This window comes from Leucoraja erinacea, unplaced genomic scaffold (assembly GCF_028641065.1).
Source record: "Leucoraja erinacea ecotype New England unplaced genomic scaffold, Leri_hhj_1 Leri_1065S, whole genome shotgun sequence".
Classification (NCBI taxonomy): domain Eukaryota; kingdom Metazoa; phylum Chordata; class Chondrichthyes; order Rajiformes; family Rajidae; genus Leucoraja; species Leucoraja erinaceus.
The window spans coordinates 858-7,699 of NW_026575303.1; the positions used below are offsets into that span (position 1 = coordinate 858).

Sequence of the window (6,842 nt, forward strand, 5' to 3'; positions counted from 1 at the left end):
CCCCAAGTGCTGGGAGGACCCAGCATCCGACGCCTCCCAGTGGTGGGAGGACTCTTGACGCCCCCCAGTGGTGGGAGGACCAAGGGCCACATTGCCCCCCCCCCCCACCAGTGGTGGGAGGACCAAGGGCCACACTGCCCCCCAGTGGTGGGAGGACCGAGGGCCACACTGCCCCCTAGTGGTGGGAGGACTCAAGGGTCACACTGCCCCAAGTGATGGGAGGACAATCCTTCGAAATTCAATGGGCTGACGTGTAGTACGCAACGGAACGTCACGGCCGCCATTTGTTACAGCGACACTCGACTTCCGGTATTCCACCCGCTGTGATCCAAAGCAAAGATTATAGAGCTCCGCTATAATCTTTGATCCAAAGCAAAGATCCTCAAGTATCTTGTAGCGGGAACAGACCCCTCCTTTGTGTAGTTTCCCTTGCATTGTATTGCTTTAACACACACTGCAAAAAATTAAATTTAACGTATATATATTTAATATATTTATATGAATGTGTGTCTGTGTGTGAGAGGCAAGTTAGAGATAATAGTTTATTCTCATGTATCAGAAGCAACTTTGATTTAAATCATCACTATTAATTTATTTGTCTTGTAAGATGATATACATAAACCATAAAGGCAATTATATATATAATTATATAGTAATAATAAATATATGCATATATATATATTTATACACACACATATATACACACATACACAAATGCACATACATATTGATACATTTATATGCATACATATATACACATATATAAACATATATATATATATATATATATACATACGTATATACACACATATACATGCATATATACACATACATGCATATATACACATACATATATATTTATATATATTATCATTTTCCAACGATCAATAGATTTACGATCAGCTCCTGTGGATTGGAGGATAGCTAATGCTATCCCACTTTTCAAGAAAGGAGCGTGAGAGAAAACGGAAAATTACAGACCAGTTAGCCCGACTTTGGTGGTGTGTAAGATGCGGGAGTCAATTATTAAAGATGCAATAATGGGGCATTTGGATAGCAGTAAAAGGATCTGTCCAAGTCAACATGGATTTATGAAAGGAAAATCATGTTTGACTAATCTTCTGGATTTTTTTGCCACAAGGCTTGGTGTTGGGGCTGCAACTGTTTACCATATATATTAATGATTTTGAAAAGGGAATTAGGAGCAAAACTAATGCATACATACCTACATATGTACCCATGCGCTGCTGTGACCCGAGCCCCGGAGATTCGGAGGCTCCAACCGCAGGCCTGGCAGACAGTAATATCGGAGCCTGCAGGTCCCCCTGCTGGGAGACCGCTTTTCGGGGCTTCCGCAACGGCAAATTATTCCGCCCGAGTAGCGGGGGTCGAGGATGACCTGGAGCGGGGCCTTACATCATCGCCCGGCGTGGCTTAAATGGCTGCGGCACTTTTCTAGCGCACGCCGGGGGCTCCAACAACCTCTATGAGGTTCAAGTGACAAATAAATTGTATTGTGTATTGTGTATATTTAAATTAATCTGGCAAGTTGGTCAAATAACATGGGCACCTTCTTGCTTTTTTTGCGACATGGATTTTTTAAATGTGAATGTCTCATATCAACACATTTGTGGGTCAACAGTATTTTGTATCAACCCCCACAATTTCAAATAATTCTCAATTGAACTTCTTAAACAGGAAAACAATTTTTATTTACATCATTTTGTGTGGCTGTCAAGGTAGCTGTGTAGACTGTAATTATGAGACTGCCGGGCAGTATCACTGTGAATGGTGGTGGCTGTGTGTTTTAATGCAAGTGTGAAAAGGAGAGTAAATTTAAAGAGACAATGTGAGAACCATCAGGGTTTCATCCAGGAACCAATTTAAAGGCAAGTTTCCATCAATTACAGTATTTTAATTGAAAATCTTACTCTTAATATTCTTCCTAATTAGGCTTTTTGTGTTCCCTCTTGAACCTTGTGTCTCCCAGAGCCTCTGGGGAGGTTCTGGAGATACAATAACCCAATTTTGAGGCAAATAACCATCTTTAAAACTGCCTTTAATTCTACATTCTCCGAGGATGCTGGATGCCGCGACAATCTCTTGCAACATGTACAGAAAGGCAGTCAGCTGCAAAAAGATCAAAGAGAGGAAAGAGTATGGAAGGGAAAGGCTTTTCAGAATCATAATCAGATTTTATTTTCCAAGTATGTTTTGCAATATACGAGGAATTTCATTGGCCAGGTCAGTCATACAATTAAAAGCAACAGCACTCAAAAACACATTTTAATACGGACATTCACCAAAGTGACTCCTACACATTCCTCACTGTGATGGAAGGCGAAATAAAGTTCAAGTCCCTTCCTTTTGTTCTTCCTCGGTCGGGGGCCTCAAGCCCCCCGTTCAAACTCCGTTCAATGGTGAACTCCTCTTGGTCTCCAGGCCTATAGTGCTGCACAAATCACTGCACCACATGCATCTATTTATTCATTTTTCACATGGTTCATATGCAGCTGGATATTAACTTGCTGACATGGAAAGAGATGCAGTGAGCATTCAATAGTTCAGACTTCTGTGCGAATTAAGGGACTGCTTGATGGGCTGAGGGTAATCGAGATTGGCTGATTGTCATTCTTTTGCAAGAACTGATGGAAGTTCTTATGGAAAAGCTGATGAATTGACTACGGGATGAGCTGGTGGGCTCGAGGATTGCTGGATGAGTGTTTTAGAAATATAGAAAATAGGTGCAGGAGGAGGCCATTTGGCACTTCGACCCAACACCGCCATTCATTGTGATCATGGCTGATCAGCCCCAATCGATAACCCATGCCTGCCTTCTCCCCATACCCCTTGATTCCACTAGCCCCTAGAGATCTATCTAACTCTCTCTTAAATCCACCCAGTGATTTGGCCTCCACTGCCCTCTGTGGCAGGGAATTCCACAAATTCACAACTCTCTGGGTGAAAAAGTTTTTTCTCACCTCAGTCTTAAATGGCCTCCCCTTTGTTCTAAGACTGTGGCCCCTGGTTCTGGACTCGCCCAACATTGGGAACATTTTTCCTGTATCTAGCTTGTTCAGTCCTTTTATTCATTTAGATGTTTCTATAAGATCCCCTTGCATCTAACAAGAGGGTTTTATTGTCATGTAGAACAATTTTCCTGCATCTAGCTTGTCCCAGATAGAACAATTAAATTCTTACTTTCAGCAGCACAACAGAATCTGTAAACATAGTACACTGTAAACAATATGATAAGATCCCCCCTCATCCTTCTAAACTCCAGTGAATACAAGCCTAGTCTTTTAAATCTTTCCTCATGACAGTTCTGTTAGGTTATTTGATGGTTAGGACAGGTTTAGAGGGGTATGGGCCAAATGCAGGCATGTATCGCCATTTGCATTAGTTTTGTGCAGTTAACAAATCACAATTTCACACAATGTACATAAGACGGCAGTTATTTGACAAATACTCTGCAGTTCGGTGCAGGAGATCTTGTCGATGAGTATTCTGGACCCACTGTTGACATCTGAAATTACAGGAGATATCATTTAGGATTAACTAATAAGAAGAAAGATGATCATAACTACATGCCTGAACAATGGATGATATATCACTTAAATGCAATTGTTTTCAGTTGTGTGGAGATCTGTATGTTGAAGATGTATTTTGCCTCTAATATGTCAATTTACCTTAAATGTAGAAGAGCTTATTAAAATCTTCTTACAAAGACCATTAAGTATTTTCTTTCTATCCTCTTTTGGACCCAAGGCATAGCAGAGCTGCCAACTCTCACGAAGAGGTAAGGGAGGGAGAGAGGGAAGGGAGGGAGATCGAGAGAAGAGAGGGAGAGAGAGAGAGATCGAGAGAAAAGAGGGGAGAGAGAGATCGAAAGAGAGGGGAGACAGAAGAGAGGGAGAAGGGGAGATGGGGAGGGAGAAGGGGAAAAGGGGGGGGAGGGAGAAGGGGAGGGGGAGAAGGGGAGAGGGAGAAGGGGGACAGGGAGAAGGGTGAGAGGGAGAGTGGAACGATAGCACATTATAACGGGCAGCCGTCCCCTTCCGGCCAAAGATTATAGGGCAGAGCGCCTCTCGTATCTTTGATTGCGGCCGCCGCCGCCTAACCGCCCGGCCCACCATTGCACCCAAAGATGATAGAGCAGAGTTGTATAATATTTGATTGCACGGGCTTCTGATCATGGCAGGGTTGTGATCTTTGCTTGTGATGTCTCGACAATTCGAGGGATATAATAGGTAACAGCCGCCGCATTCTCGGACACGAATCTGAGCTCGAAAAATCCCGTGGCCACTGGGCCTAATGTGTCCACGGGCCATATTTTGGAAATAAATCCCTTACAAGAACAAAACCTAAAAATGTACAGAAGTGTTAAAACTGTCTTTATTATTATGGTAAGTAAAGATCTATTAAACATAAGTCTAATAACTTTATAATGTACCGACAAACCCATTTCCCAATGGCTGTTGATGGGAGAACAGAAAATAACATTTTCACGACAGAATATCGACTGAAAATTATAATAATATATTCTTACCTTTCTTTTTTATTGGGGAACCTAAAGAATGACAGCTCTGGTCGTTTAGATTTACGATTAGAACAGTTGATAGCGGAGCAGTGAGATGTAGATTTAGCTGAGGACGCCATTACAGCCCAATAAATGCTTAACAATATGGCGTCGACGGTCACACACGTCATACTACGCGTTTTTCGAGGAGTGGTCTATCTTGTCCCTCTACGATCTTTGGTCACAGCACTCCCCCTGTGCTCGGGAGGACTCAAACCCCGTGTCGGAGTGTCGCCCTAAACCTGCCCTCAGTGCCCACTTTCGGTTGGGAGAACTACGTCCAGTCTCGGGGAGGGGGGGGGGGGTTCAGTCACAGCGCCCCCATGTGGTCGGCAGACTCATCCCGCAGCCTTGGAGTGTGTGCCACCGTCAGCGCCCCCCCCCTCAGTGGCTGAGAGGACTCAGGGTGTGCGGCGCTAAACCTGCCCACAGCGCCGCCAAGTGTTTTGGCTTGGAGATACAGCGTGGAAATATAGCAAATGGATTTGAGTATAGGAGCAGGGAGGTTCTACTGCAGTTGTACAGGGTCTTGGTGAGACCACACCTGGAGTATTGCGTACAGTTTTGGTCTCCAAATCTGAGGAAAGACATTCTTGCCGTAGAGGGAGTACAGAGAAGATTCACCAGACTGATTCCTGGGATGTCAGGACTTTCATATGAAGAAAGACTGGATAGACTCGGCTTGTACTCGCTAGAATTTTGAAGATTGAGGGGGGATCTTATAGAAACTTACAAAATTCTTAAGGGGTTGGACAGGCTAGATGCAGGAAGATTGTTCCCGATGTTGGGGAAGTCCAGGACAAGGGGTCACAGTTTAAGGAGATTGGATTCCTGCAAACAAAGTGTAAATAATGTAAATACCGTTGAAATTCAGAGTGTTTCCGAGAATCCTCCAGTGCTTCTACGCAGCGGCGGTGGAAAGCATCTTGGTTTGGGAATTGCTCTGCCAAGGACAAGAAGGCTCTGCAGAGAGTAGTGCGTTCAGCCGAATGCACTATGGGAACTTCACTCACCCCCCTGCAGGAACTATACAACAGGAGGTGCAACTCCAGAGCAAATAAAATCATGGGAGACCCCTTCCACCCCTGCAACGGACTGTTCCAGCTGCTACGGTCAGGCAAATTCCTTCGTTGCCATGCGGTGAGAACGGAGAGGTTGAGAAGGAGTTTCTTCCCAGAGGCAATTCGGACTGTAAACGCCTATCTCACCAGGGACTAACTCTACAGAACGTTTTTCCTTCCATTATTTATTATGTAAAAGAATATGTGTGTTATGATTGTGTTTATAATTTGTTTGGTTGTTTTGTTGCTTGGCTTTTGCACAAAAGTCCGTGAGCATTGCCACTTTCATTTCACTGCACATCTCGTATGTGTATGTGACAAATAAACTTGACTTGACTTGAGACAGTTACCCTGCTGTTTGTTGATTGGTTAAAGTGTTAAGCCCTGGCAGGTTTGTTTCAGTTCCAGGGTAAATGTTGCATTATTCAGTTAAGTTAGCTTCCTCCCAGAAGCTTCTCCTAGAAACAATGTATGGGAGACTCTGTAATTGGTTTGGGGAACTGTCAATAATGTACTGATGTAATAAATATGTTTGATTGGTCTGTAAAGAGACCACCCCTATGTAGTTCAGCCCCTCAAGGTATGTGGACCTATAAACAGTGGCTGCATCTTAGATCAAAGTTGATCTTCTGGAAGAGCTCTTGGGACTGCGTGACTTTTGGAGTGTTTCTGCTTGCACGAGGATGAAGGGCTTGACCAGGCAGAGACAAGGATAGAACCCGCGGCGGTTTAGGTATCGTATCCAGTGCTTGACTCAGTGGTTTTTGACTGAACTAGACTGGGGGGTAAGCTTGAGAAGAGCATATTTACAAAGGCACATTTCAAGATGGCGGCTAGGCTCCAAGATGGCGCCCACGCTTCAAGATGGCGCCCAGGCTTCAAGATGGCGACCAGGTTTCAAGATGGCAGCCAAGATTCAGGATGGTGGCTAAACTAAGCTCCAAGAAAGTGGCCAAGCTCCAACATGGCACCCAAATCTGGCGACTCTGCATGCTGATCCCAGAAGCAGATCTGCGATCACCCCCCCTCTTTTAAAGCTCTACTACAATTTTAACTACATGCTGGCGGGGCGGTAGAGTTGCTGCCTCACAGCGCCAGGGACCCGGGTTCATAGAAACATAGAAATTAGGTGCAGGAGTAGGCCATTCGGCCCTTCACCACTCTCTGTGTGAAAAAAGTTCTTCTCATCTCGGTTTTAAAGG

At 44.3% G+C, this 6,842-nt stretch overlaps 1 long non-coding RNA gene across 1 annotated transcript; it reads right to left on the reverse strand.

Moving 5' to 3' along the window:
* Nucleotides 1-1,963: 1,963 nt before the first annotated feature.
* On the reverse strand, nt 1,964-4,762 carry LOC129715229 (uncharacterized). Its single transcript, XR_008726463.1, has 2 exons — nt 4,550-4,762; nt 1,964-3,526 (listed from the first exon to the last, which is right to left on the reverse strand). It is a non-coding gene; the product is annotated as an uncharacterized LOC129715229 (long non-coding RNA).
* Between the last annotated feature and the right edge of the window lie 2,080 nt (nt 4,763-6,842).